Here is a 13990-nt window from a genome sequence, read left to right as displayed (position 1 = left end):
CCACCCATGTGCCCTTAGAGTTCAATAATTTTTATCAAGCATGAAATACTGCCCTTGAAACTTAGTTTTTCTGTGGTCTTTCTAAGCATGAGAAAAATGGTAATCAGCTTATATAATATCATATATCTAGAAAATTTTTAAGGAGTCTTCTCAGTGTATAATTGTGTGAGTTATTTAGTACCTTGGTCTGGTATTTCAAAAAAGCAAAAAAAAAAAAAAAAACCAACAACAAACTACTGTTACATATATGCAATTTTTAAGACTTCCAAATATTACAAAAATACTACCTAATCATTATGTAACAATTGAAAACTACAGCAATAATAGAAAATTAGATCAACCATGACCATTCCGCTTAGCTATGAAATCCTTCAAGAGCCTTCTTCACTCTTTGATCCTGACTTCCCTCCCTCACATCCACTCTTGAATTCATTGTAGCAATTTTCCCTCTCCTCCAGAATTGTTTTTTCAAGGTTACCACCGATTTTCACTTTAATAAATCTAAACATAATTTCATACATCTCATTTTACTTAACCTTTCAGCAATATTTGACCCAATGGAAAACTCTCTCCTCCAAAATTCTGTCTCCATGTTGCTTATAGGATATCACTCACTCACCTGATTTTCCCGCTGCCTTTCTAGTCTGTACACCTCAGCCTGATTTGCTTGTTTCTTCTAGTCCCCCACCTTTTAACCTATTGATGTCTTCCAGGAATTTGCCTTTGATTTTCCTTCTCTTGACTTTTACTATCTTGTATATTCTAATGATCCTCAAGTTTATATCTCCATCCCGGATCTCTCTCCATAATTCCAGGCCCACATATCAAACTGCCTACTTGATATCTCTTTCTGGATAGCTATTGCAAATTTAACATGTCCCAAATTGAACTCCTGATATTCCTTCTTAATATTTGCCTTTCATGTCTTTCCTAATTAATAACAGTTCTATGAGTTGCTCTGCTACAAAACTTGGTGTCTTTGACTCCTGTCTTTTTTTCTTTTCCTTTCACTTTTTCCTTCTATTTTCTTTTTCTTTTTCATACACATCACATCTCATCTGTCAGCAAGTCTTGTCATGTCTTCCTTCAAATATATCGAGAATCCAAACACATCTTCCATGACCAATAGACTGTCATCTGTTGTTTATATTGGTGTAATAGATAACTAAATGGTCTTGTTTGTTTGTTTCTTCCTTTTGTTTTTCCGATTTCCGTTAATTCTAAACACATTGGATCTAGTAAAACATAAGTCGGATTGTGTCCTTCCTCTGCTCCAAGCCGAATTGCCTCCCATTTCACTCAGAGTACATGCCCAAACTCTTCCTAATGCCGACAAGGCCTGTATATGATCAGGTGTCTCCTCTCTCTGATTTGAACTCTTTTCTACCCCTTTCATTCTGTCCAGCCATACTGATTTCTCACTACTCTTTAAGTACTTTGGACATACTTCCGTACTTTCTGTTGACTCTGTCTGGAATGCTTTCCCTCAGATACCTCATGGCTTGATTTTTCCTTTGTTGTTTGTTTTTCCTTTCAGGTTTTTGCTTAAAAGTCACTTTCTCAGCACGGCCTTTCTTGGCCATCCTGACTAGTATTTCAACTACCCTTTTCCCTATAACACATCAAAATGTGATTTCTCTGCTTTAGTTTTTCTCCTCTAATACTGTATATTTTGCCTGTGTAGCTTATTGTTATTGTATGTTTACTTCACTCATGAGTAGGATTGTTATCTGTTCATTGCCATGTCCTCAGTGCCTAGAAAATGTTCTAGTCTATGTAGTACTTATTCAATAATGTTTATTGAGTGAACGGAGTTTAACTTGTGTGTATAGTTTTTAACATAATACTAGTCCCCACTTTGACAAAGTTTGGCGTGGGTTCATTCTGACAACTAAACCTGCCAGTTATATACAGTTTTTGGATTTTGGGGAGCCCAATATTGTGTTTACTTGCTACTTATTCTTTTAGTTGTATTTATGTTAGGTTTAATTATGGTGAAATGTATCAAAGGAATAGCAAACTTCCTTTATATTTATTAAGGAAACTAAAATATGGGGGCAAATTATTATACGACTTTAAAAATTCTTGCCAAAGGATTATGAGCCCTCAGTAGCTGAAATAAAAAGATGAAGTTGGAATTGATCACTTACAAATAAGAGCGAGCTATGCTGGCTAGGTATAGTCTTTTCTAACAGAGCAGTCTGCTATTCTTATACAGGGTTTGGGGAAGAGTGGAGTTTAAGGATTGGAGGACTTTCAGAAAATTAAGTGGTTTGTCATCATCTGAATCACCATGCTTATTTGGGTGAGACTGTTGTGGATTGGTTGGGACACTGAAGCATATGTATTGCAGTGATTTTTGTCCTTTATTGTCTATCTTTCAGAAGGAAGGAGCTGAAATGGATTGGTTGGTGAGTAGGGCTGGTGCACATTGATTAACACATTTAAAACTGGTTCTGGTGGCTTCTTTTTACCATGGCTACGTGTTAGGGTTTCTTTTTGTTTTGTTTTGTTTTGTTTTTTCTAAGTTTGAGGTGGCTTTCACCAGATATTTTCTACTTAAAAGTTGCTTCTATTGACTGGGTTCAAAATGAAAGCTATTTCAAATTCTATAATTACAGATTCATTTTTGAAGTTTGAGTCAAGAGGAATTGTTTGATAATTGCTTTCAGAAAGATTCTTCTTTTCTTGGATGTTATTTCCATGAGAAAAGTTATCTGTATAACAGTTTTTTTGGAAAAAAAAAACCCACAATTGTTAGTTTTGTTTTTGTTTTTGGTGCTCTTCGGGACTCATGTTTAAGTCCTAAATAATCTGTGGGAAATTTCATTATTTTTTGGAAATGTACATAGCTGTATGGTAATAATATTCTGTTGCATGCATTTAGTCCATGAAAACAGAATTATAATTTTCTTTTTGGTGAATCCCCCATTTTTTTCTATTAGGATTAGATATTAGGCTAAAAGTATACAAAATTAACAAATCATTTTTTTAAATATTTTTAATGTTTATTCATTTGGAGAGAGACAAAGTGAGAGTTGGGGAGGGGCAGAGAGAGGGGGAGACAAAGATTCCAAATCAGGCTCCAGACTCTGGGCTGTCAGCACACAGCCCGATGTGGGGCTCGAAGCCATAAACCCTTAGATCACAAACTGAGCCAAAGTCATACACTTGAACTGAGCCATCCAGGCGCCACAAACCATTTTTTTTAAACAAAAGCATAACTAATCAGATGATTTTTATTTTTGAGCGATAGATAATGACATATGAGTACTTTTGAATTTTTGAAGTTTTTCCAGATTTATGAGATATAAGTAACACACATCTGTGTAACTGTAAGGTGTACCTGTATTAATTTGATACACTTTTATATTGTCAAATTCTTACCACAATAGTGTTAATACTTCCATCATCTCACATAAATATCATTTCTTGTTTGTGATGATCTAGTCTTGTAGCAACTTTCAAATGATAGGATATAGTATTGTTCACTGTAATCACCATCCTGCACATTAAATCCCCAGAATTTATTAATCTTGTAACAGGTAGTTTGTACCCTTTGACCAATATCTACCCATTTCTCAAAGCCTAACCCCGGCAACCACCAGTCTTTTCTGTTTTTCACGCATTTTTTTCTTAATTCCACATATAAGTCAGATCATACAGTGTTTGACTTCCTGTGTCTGACTTCTTTTCACTAAGCATAAAGCCCTCAAGTTTCACTCATGCTGCCACAAATGGCAGGATTTCCTTCTTGTTTGTGGCTGAAAATATTCCATTGTAAATGTATACCATATTTTTTAATCGATGGATCCACTGATGGATGCTTAGGTTGTTTCTTGACTGTCGTAAATAATGTTGCATTAAACATAGGGCTGCAGCTATTTCTCCAAGGTAAGGATGTCATGTCTTTAAGATATATACCCAGAAATGGGATTATTGGCTCATATGGAGGTTCTATTTTTAGTTTGTTGAGGAGCCACCATACTGTTTTACATAGTGGCTGTCCCAATTTACAGTCCTACAGGAGTACAAGGAATTCCTTTCCTGTACATCCTTGCCAACGATATCTCGTCTTTTTGACAATAGCCATTTTAATAGGTCAAAGTGATATCTATATACTGCAGTTTTGATTTGCATTTTCCTGATGAATAGTGATATCGAGCACTTTCTTGTGTACCCTTGGCCATTTGAATATGTTTTGAGAGACGTCTTTTAAGGTGCCTTGCCCAGTTTTTAATTATATTTATTTTTAGCTGTTGAATTGTACGAATTCCTTACACATTTTAGATATTGACGTTTTTCATATTTGTAGCTTGCGAATGTTTTCATCCTTTCCATAGGTTGCCTTTCCGTCATGTTGCTTGTTTCTTTTGCTGTGCAGAAACATTGTTGATTGCATTGGTTGGTTTTGCTTTCATTGCTTGTACTTTGGATGTCCTATCCTAATTCATTGGTAAGATCTATGTCAAGGAGCTTTTATCCTATGTTTTCTTCTACGAGTTTTATGATTTAAGATTTTATATAGAGGTCTTTATTTGCGTATGTGACAAAAGTACATGGTCTACAAAGCTTAAAATATTTACAGTTTGGCCTTTTACAAAAAAAGCTTGCAGACCCTTCATTTATACCAATGTTGTACAGAATTCAGATGGTGCAATTACATTTCCGAGATATTGTTCCTTTATTCTGACCCAGAATGTAGAGACATCATACAAAGATGATCCTCTGATGTCATGTGTTAGAATTCCTTTTCTCTTTTTTCTTCATCTTCACATCATTAAATTTCATCCTTATCTCTCTCTCTACGAGTGTGGAAATTTTTCAATTTTTCATTTAGTAAGGCAGCGATTACTTTTGCATCTCTGGCATCTATTTGCTCTCCCAAATGTTTCCCTTTGCTTTTTCATAGGGACATTTAAAAGTCGGATAGTCTCTGATGCCAGCTTTCTGGCATGTTTGAGCCTAAGCCTGACAGTCTATTTTTCCACCTTTCACTTTTCCTTTCATCATCCTAGCCAAGAGCTTAAACTCTAGAGAAAAATTTTGGCAAGGTCCACACCAAGGAGCATAAAATTCAATCACCCAGTCATTTTCCCCTTGTATAACTTTTTCATCGAAGGTCTGAAGCATTAGATTTGTGGAGGCTTGAGGTAGAAATCCCAGACCCCAAATCTCTCTTCTAGCCATTGTAACAGTGATACTGAAAAGATTTATTTGGTTTTTGAGGGGGGGGAATCTTATCTCAGGGTATCTCTGAGCACTTGGTTGGGCACAAAAAGAATGATACTTTTGGCAGTCTATACTGCCAAAAGTAACTGTCCAGTTAGTGTCCAGGCCATTCTTTTCCATTCTGGCATTAGGACTTGACATGGATGACACCATGGGAGTAGAAGTCAACCATCCAGACTTCATCATGGTTTCTTTGTTTAACTAGTTCATTGAAAGTGGTGGGTGTCAGGGAGGTCACTGTAGGCTCCTAGGATCCTCTATGAATTCCAAGATCTGTTGTTCAGCAGAGTGATGTCCTTCTTATTCATGAACCTCGGATTGGTTGAATATCACTGTTGTTGAATCCGCCTGAATGTTATATGTGTTACAGGGTCCCTCGTGAACTGTACCATCTAGTGTACCAAACTTAAGCTGAGCACACAGATGCTTTGATGCTTTTTGTAACTCTGGCAATAAAGCTTGACATGATGGACACCATGGCACAAACAAATCAACAAGCCACGGTTCCTGTCATCGGCAGGAACATTTTGAGGTCCAATTGTGACAACACGAGAATTACCACTTTCTTTGGCAAAGGGTAGTATATCATATAGAATCTTCTTTCCATGATGAATTTCATATTCTTTGGTTCCTTGTCGTTTAAATACTGCTAGACATGGCTGAAATAAGGAGAGATTACTACAGATGTCTGGTGCAGAGGGACAGTCAGCTTGACAACTTGAATATGTTCACTTTTGACTAGAGTTTTTAGTTCCCTCAACTCAGGATCATTTCGATTTTCATGTTTTCCGAAACTAAATGATAAGAGCCACTGATGATGAGCAAATCGATCCGTTAGTGTATTTGCCAAAAGTAGCTCAAAATCTGGAAGACTATGCACGATTTCCAAATATATTTTTCGAGCATCCAATGAATTAAGGGACAAAACGCTGCTTTTCTCTCTGTTATTTAATGTGGTTCCAGAGGAAAATAGGCAGTGGTACTTGTCATAATATCCAGACTTTTACAAAGTTTGTCCTGGGTGGCACAGTCCATCCATCCTACATTAACCAGACCATCCAACATGCTCCTGAGCCTGAGTCGTGTCTATGAAGTTAAACAATCTCCTCCTTTGCAACAAAAAGTGATCAGCTGGTCAATACCAGCAGCAAAAGCAGTTTCTATGGAGTGAACACAATTTCCTGTCCATAATTCCATCACTGTGTTTCTAACGCGCTGCATGGCAAAACTCACCAAACTTTCCTTTGATCTGTCCCTGTGATATTTCACTGTGGCCGTTCCAGACCTAAAAAGGAAGAGGCTGGGAGATCCGTTGACTCCTTTCATTCGGCAAAGCATTCTATCATCACCACAGTTAACAGCACCAATTCGAAGTAATCCATCTACTTCTTTAGCACAGTCTCTCCATGTGGGAGCTAATTCATGGCAGTGTGAACATCCTGGGGAGTAAAAGTTCACAAACTACAGTTCTCCAGAATGAACAGCAGCATCCAATTCTCTTCTATCCAGTGTCATGCTTTCAGGATCATCATAAATACCAAAATCATAACGATCATAATCCCAGCTTTCATACGGGCCACCTTCTGGATCATCTGCAAGTTTCTTTCCTCTGTATTTGTCATAATTTTCCTACAGATCTTCATCTTTGAGTACTTCATATGCTCTAATTATTTTTGAAAATCACTCTGTACGTTAGGATTATTCATTTGGTTGGTAGGTTGGTTGGTTGGTTGGTTATTTATTTATTTATTTAGTGTTTATTTACTATTGAGAGAGACAGAGACGGAATGCAAATGGGTTAAGGGCAGAGAGAGGGAGACACAGAATCCAAAGCAGGCCCCTGGCTGTGAGCCATCAACCCAGAGTCCGACGTGAGGTTCTAACACACCACCTGCGAGATCATGACCCGAGCGAGCGGAAGTTGGACGCTCAACAGACTGAACCACCCAGGCACCCAGAATTATTCGTTTTTGTTTACAGTTTTTTGTTTTTTATCAGGATGTAGCTTCAATGCCAACTTCGTGAATGCTTGTCTTATCTCTGCTGCTCGCAGTGCTGGATACTCCAAGTAAACTGTAAAAACCCTGATCTGTGCCCACTAAAACGGCCATATACACTATTAGGAAACAGAATGACCCTTTTCAGGTCCCGGACGTAGTCATTTTCGTTGAACCAGACCCCCTTCTTTCTCTGATACAAGTTCTGATGAAAGTGAACATTCAGATATACAGCTGGTTCCAACTGAGAGAATATGCAGGTTTGAGAACTTGTGTTTATGTTACTCCAAGAGCGAATCAAGCATCATGAAAATTTCTCCCAAAATGTCAATCTGTGTAGGGTCAGTAATCCCCACTTCCTCAGATCACAAAAGATATCAAAACACTTTGAGGAATCTAAACTTCTTAAAATTCTGTTTCTCCTTTCTTCCTTTAATCCTAAATGTGTAAATCTCTTTACCTGCGAATGGTCTCTGGCTCATTTCTAACTCCTTGTCATGCAACCAAAACATACGTTTGTAAAGTATAGCAGTGGAGAGTAACAAATATTCAGACTAAAATAAGCAACCAGAGGAAAATCGAGAACATATTGTCCAATACCACCATGGGACAAGTGGTTCTCCTAGGGGTCGTTCTCAGCGTGGGTGTGGTGGAATTGATCTGCGCCAAGCTTCGGGGCCAGGTGGAAACTGCAGGTAAACGCAATAGGAAAGATTTCTAGCTGCCATCAGCCCAGAATAGGATGAGGGGAGAGGGGAAGGATGGGGACAACCCAGGAAAGAGACTGCTGGCATATGAAGTCTCCGGCAGGACTAGGGTGAAAAGAGCCTGAGTAACTGAGGCTTAATGAAAGAAAGGGTCGCAAGAAGCTGGGAAGCGAAGTCGGAAGAAGGGTGATGACGTAGGTAGAGAGAAAAAGATGGGGAGCTAGAACACACAACTCATGGCAGGGTCGGAGAGGAAGGGAGGGGAGACAGGTGCAGAGGCATTGGGCTCTCCCTTCCAGAGGGCCATGCCTCTGCCACCGTCACCGCCTCCTGCTCCAGCAGAGCCCGGTGCCCGGCCCATGCCCAGCTCAGACTAGGGGGGTCGCCTCCTACAGCTACTCCCCCACCTTCAATTCCTGGCAGGTGGCGGACCCCGCCCCCACCCAGCTAAGTGCCTGCTGTATGCCTGTAAACAAAGCACCTGTTCTCCAGCCACTGCCAGGGTGGGGCGGGGCAGGGCGGGGTGCTCGGGAAGCTGGGGAGGAGCCACAAAGGCAGCAAGGAGCACCGCACTTCCCTCTTCTTTTTTAATGTATACATTCAGTGCTATCAGTCTTCATGTGAGTGGTACTAAACAGGACTCTACAAATTCTACTATGTTTTCATTTTCATTCAGTCCAGAATCCTTTCTAATCTTTTTTTTCTTTTTTCATTACTTCTTGACTCAGGGGATATTTCGATGTGTTCTGTAGTTCACAAATAGTTGAGTATTTTCCAGAGATATTTTTGTGCTTGATTTCTGATTTGATTGCTTTGTGGTCAGGGAACACACTATTATGACTTCAGGCCTCTTGACTTCTTCCTTTTATTAAGATTTATTTTTGACCCAGAACGTAGTCTTTTTTGGTAAGTGTTCCATAGATCCTTGAGAAGAATAGTGGCGGCCAAGTCTACTATGCCCTTGCTGATGTTGAGCCTATTGAAATATCAGAGTATAATTGTGAATTTGCCTATTTCTCTTTTCAGTTCTATCAATTTTTGCTTCATGTACTTTGAAGCTATTAACAGATACATGAACATTTAAGATTGCTCTTAATTGACCCTTTTATGATTATACAATGACCTGTTGTTTATTGCTGGTAATAATTTTTTGCTTGAAACTGTTTTGTCTGGTATTCATAGAGCCACTCTAGCTCAGCCTTCTTTGGTCAAGTGTTAGTGTGGTATACCATATTTCTGTCTTTCGAACAAATTTCTGTCTTGACATTTAAAGTGCATTTTTTATAGGTGGCATATAGTTGAGTCTTCCTTTTTTATCCATTCGATAGTCTGCATTTTAGTTGAGGCTTTTAGACCGTTTTCATTTACTGTGATTTTTGAGATAGTTGATTTGAATCTGTCATCACGCTGTTTGACTTGCTTTTGTCCTAACTGCTCCTTGTTCCCGTTCTCTTCTTTTTCCGCTTTCTTTTAATCGAGTAATTTTTATGATTCAGTTTTATTTATTTATTTATTCATTCATTCATTTATTCACTTATTTATTTAGGCTTCCTAGCTAGAACTTTTCAGTTTTGCTGCTTTAGTGGTTGGTTTAGGGTTTATAGTCTATGGCTTCAGCATCACAGTCTCCCTTCCAGTAATGTTATACCACATCGTATATAGTTTAGGAAAATTACAAAAGTTGACTTCCATTTCTTCTTTCCTAGACAGATCCTTCCTGGGTCGGTGGGATTATAGTTTTCATGAAGTTTAGGAAGATTTGGGCCATTTTTTTTCCTGTCCCTTTCCCCTGCCTCTTTGGGCAAGTGTGTATTTCCCACTTGAAGTTTTCTCCCAGGTTTCCAATGTTAAACTTCAGTCTTTTGTTTTGTGATGTCTAATGTGTTTATTCCTACCCATCGTATTATTCATGGCTAACATAATTTACATCTCTGTAAGTGCAATTTTGTTTTTAAAACAATAGCTTCTATGCCTCTAGTTATCTCTTCATGCTTTGGAGATAAGTTACTTACAAAAAGTTGGATCCTTTGGTCTTGCTCTTACGAATTATTGGATGAATCCAGAGTGGTGATCAGCCTAAGGCCAATTATGAGTTTTTCTATTTAGATAATGTGAATAGATACTGTCCCTCGTGCTGTGGGAGCACCAGGCAGTGTTTCCTCTACTCTTTTCAGATTTTTTTCCCTTGATGACTTCCTTCCATGTATGCACTGGTTGTTATTCTGCCGAATAGCCAAAGGGGACCCTGTGCAGATGCCCAGGGTTCTTTCTGTGTCCTGCTTTCTCGTCTCCTGGATGCTGACCTGTCGTCTCTATCTGCCTTGACTTCACCAGACTCTCAGTTTTGCTTCCTCGAATCGAGGAGTCTGATGAAATCTACTTAAATAATTTATGTCTCCTGTGTCATAGCCTGAAAACTCTCAAGGCAGTGAGCTTGGGCATACGTGTTAGGCAAACGTGTTTTGTTTTCAGGGATCATGTTCCTTCATTGAAGTTCTGCGTCTTGAAAATCATGTTAAAATTGTATTTTGTCTGTTTTTGCTTGCTTCAGGTAGGAAGATCAATTAGTACGTGTTACACCATCTTGGCCAGAAGCAGATTACAGTGGAACTTCGGCACATGCTCTAGACTGTCGAGAGTGCTTGTCTTCCTCCTTTGCTTAATTGCCTCCTGCTCATACCTTCATTCCTCAGTATAGTTATCTCTTCCTCAGGGACATCTATCTTCCTTGGGCCCAATCTAGATCAAGTTATGATCACAGAACTCTGTCTTCTAATAGGAACTATCTGAATTTAGAATTACCGTTTGAGTTGTCTTTCTCCTTCACTAGACTTTAAGCTAATCGAGAGCCAGGGGTCTTCTCTATTGTATCTGTAGAGCTGAGTGTAACATCTTCCATTGAAGGTATATATTTATTCAATGTGTGAATGAGTGAATTGAAGAGGCACAGGCCTGTATATGCAAAAAGTACTCATCTATTTTATTTCTGTTTCTTCTCTGATGCAGATTATGCTGGCTTCTTGAAAATCCAAGATATACGTGTTTCTTATTAGAAATTAAGGAAACTTAACAAAAAATCACTGTAAACTTCTTACGGGAAAAATGACAAAAATGGAAAAAATGGTTAGTGCACTACAAAACGAGCTACGAGAAGCCAAAGACATGATATCACGGTTAGAGCATCAAAAAGTGGAATGGGAACGTGAATTCTGCTGTTTGAGGTATATCATCTTGGCTTGAAGGAAATGTTTCAACTGTTTCCTTTTATACTACAGATGTGTAGGGGAAATTTTGTAATTGCTGACTTACCTTATGGGATTTTCCTGGAAAGTATACTTGTTTAGTGTTGTGAGGTGTGCGATTCTTGGAAATAACACAGCAAGTTCTTAACAGTGAATACTTATAATTTAATGTGTATTCCAAATCACAATTTTAACGGCCATATAAAAGTCCACCATAGTCCAAGAAACATCATTATTGAAGAGATTGAATTCTGCTTGTTTTTCATCTTTCAGTATTTTAATTAATGCTGGCAGGAATGTCTTTTATATAAAACTGTTTCTACATGCCTGGTTACTTACTTGGAATCAATTCTTCAATATAATATAATCTGGTTAAAGTATAAAAATTTAAAAAAACGTCTTTGATCCATATTTTTTAAATTGTTCTCAGGAAAGTTTATATTACTTTGTGTATCTACCAACAGATTATAAAATGGTCAATTTTCTCAAGACAGTAAAATTCCCCTAAATTGATTCGTTTGCTTCTTAACATGCAGGGGTTAAAAGGTAAAGTGGGGGTGCCTGGGTGGCTCAGTTGGTTAAGCATCTGGCTTCGGCTCAGGTGATGATCTCGTGAGTTTGAGCCTTGCTTTGGGTGGGCTCGAGCCCGGCTTTAGGTGAGCACGAGCGCCACTTCGGGTGAGCTCCTCTTCTCTCACTGTCTCTCCCTCTCTGCCCGTCGTGGGATTCTGTCTCTCTTGCTCTCTCTCTGACCTCGCTCACTTGTGTCATCTCTCTCTCAATAAAAAATTTAAACAATGTAAACTGGGGGCGCCTGGGTGGTTCAGGCAAGCGTCCGACTTTGGTTCAGGTCATGATCTCAGGGTTCGTGAGTTTGAGCCCCATATTGAGCTGTGTGTTGTCAGTGCAGAGCCCACTTCGGATTTTCTGCCTCCCTCTTTCTCTTTCTCTGTCCCTCCTTCGTTTGCATGGGCTCTCCCTTTCTCTCTCAAAAATGAATAAACATTAAAAAAAAAGTAATACGGAAAGTGATTACTGATAAGTTTTTTCAACATCTCTGTCATAACATTTAATTCAAGAGTGTATGCTGAAAGGTCATATTACTCTATTGTTTACTTAATCAATACGTATCCTGTGTTGTTCTAAAAGGGACGTTTAAGTGATTCGTAAAGTAGGTAATCACCCTCAACAAGGTAAGTTGCAAGTGTGGAAGAAGAAACAAAAATTATAGGCAACAGATATTAGACTCGTCAGCATAGTCTTGGATGACAGTGCACGTGTATGTTGTGTAAACAACATCCACAGATGCTCTCTTACACTGCACATCATTTTTGGAGGTACATGTAAGGTTTCGTCAAGTGGAAATTTTATTTCCAGGAAATTGATAAACTTGCTTATAAACAGCAACTTCTCCTTTTAATGAGAAACTGAATTATCTGTCCTATGGAGGAATAATTATACCTGTGGGAAAGGGGATAATTTTCAATTCTAACTTTCCTGAATAATTTCAAAATTCTTTTCCTACAACCTCTACCAGAGTTATTACTGACTAAAACTAAGTTGCATAATGCTTTCTCCTGGCTTTTTTCAACTGTATATATGGTTTGGAAGAGATTAAAGTGACAAATTAAAAACATGAGCCCTACAAGGAAAACAATTGGAGATCATAGTAATTTTTCATTTGAATAATAAGCCAACATTTGTGGAACCAGATCATAAAATGAACTTTTTTTGAAATTTTAAAAGAAGCACATGTAGGGGTGCCTGGGTGGCTCAGTATGTTGAGCATCCGACTTCAGCTCATGTCACGATCTCGGAGTCCATGAGTTCGAGCCCACCGTCGGGCTCTGGGCTGATGGCTCAGAGCCTGGAGCCTGCTTCCGATTCTGTGTCCCCCTCTCACTCTGTGCCTCCCCCATTCATGCTTTCTCTCTACGTCTTAAAAAGTAAATAAATGTTGAAAAAAGGAATTAAAAAAAATAAAAGAAGCACATGTAATTGCAGATATACCTTAAAACAAGAAAAAGAAGAAGAAAGAAGAAATCCTGATATGTTATATGAAAATATTAGGGAAAAGTTAAGGAGAAACGAAGACTTTTATAAGAAAGAAGTTGAAAGAAAACAAGTTCAACTCGCTCTTAGAACGCTAAACATGGAATTGAAGGCCACAAAAAATCACGTAAATCAGATTTTGATAAAAACTGTATTTCCATCAATATTACATAGTTCAATACATATATATTTTATAATATCCCTTTGACTATATATTATTTAGGTTTAAAATAAATTTAAACATGGGATCATGTTCTTTTGAACATTTTTTTAAAGTTCTCCTCTTCAATTTTTGAACTTTTTTTTTAACGGTATGAGACCAGAATCATAATGAAATGTGTCTCCAGGTTGTAGAAGAGCGCAATGACAGTGGCAACTTTCTCCAGATCAGAAGGCCAGAGTCTTACAAGATGGAAGTCTAAACATTCACCTTTACAAGCAAAAGGAGGTAGAAATGGCTCATAAGAAAACTAATTCTAAGTTATCTTCTTTAGTTATTTTGAAGTACATGTGTGTATGTATTTGTATACATTCTATGTTTTAGTTATTACTTTTACTCCGTGTGTGTGTATAAATATATATATGTATATATGAAACTGAACTCTGTTCATCATGGAAACTATAGAGGATTTTAAAAGCACATGTATTTTGCGGAGGGGCATGGGGACGGTGGCATTTTTGCTTCACTGGATAAAATAATATTCTTGATTAAGTGCATTTGTCTGCAACAACTAGTGACATTCATAATGTCCTCATCCAA

At 38.1% G+C, this 13990-nt stretch overlaps 1 pseudogene; it reads right to left on the bottom strand.

Annotated features, from left to right (window-relative positions):
- Nucleotides 1–4780: 4780 nt before the first annotated feature.
- Nucleotides 4781–7711, bottom strand: LOC125916895 (dnaJ homolog subfamily C member 10-like; annotated as a pseudogene).
- Between the last annotated feature and the right edge of the window lie 6279 nt (nucleotides 7712–13990).

This window comes from Panthera uncia, unplaced genomic scaffold (assembly GCF_023721935.1).
Source record: "Panthera uncia isolate 11264 unplaced genomic scaffold, Puncia_PCG_1.0 HiC_scaffold_1299, whole genome shotgun sequence".
Taxonomy (NCBI): domain Eukaryota; kingdom Metazoa; phylum Chordata; class Mammalia; order Carnivora; family Felidae; genus Panthera; species Panthera uncia.
The sequence above is the reverse complement of the archived record's forward strand: the minus strand, read 5'-3'. Positions and strand labels throughout refer to the sequence as shown.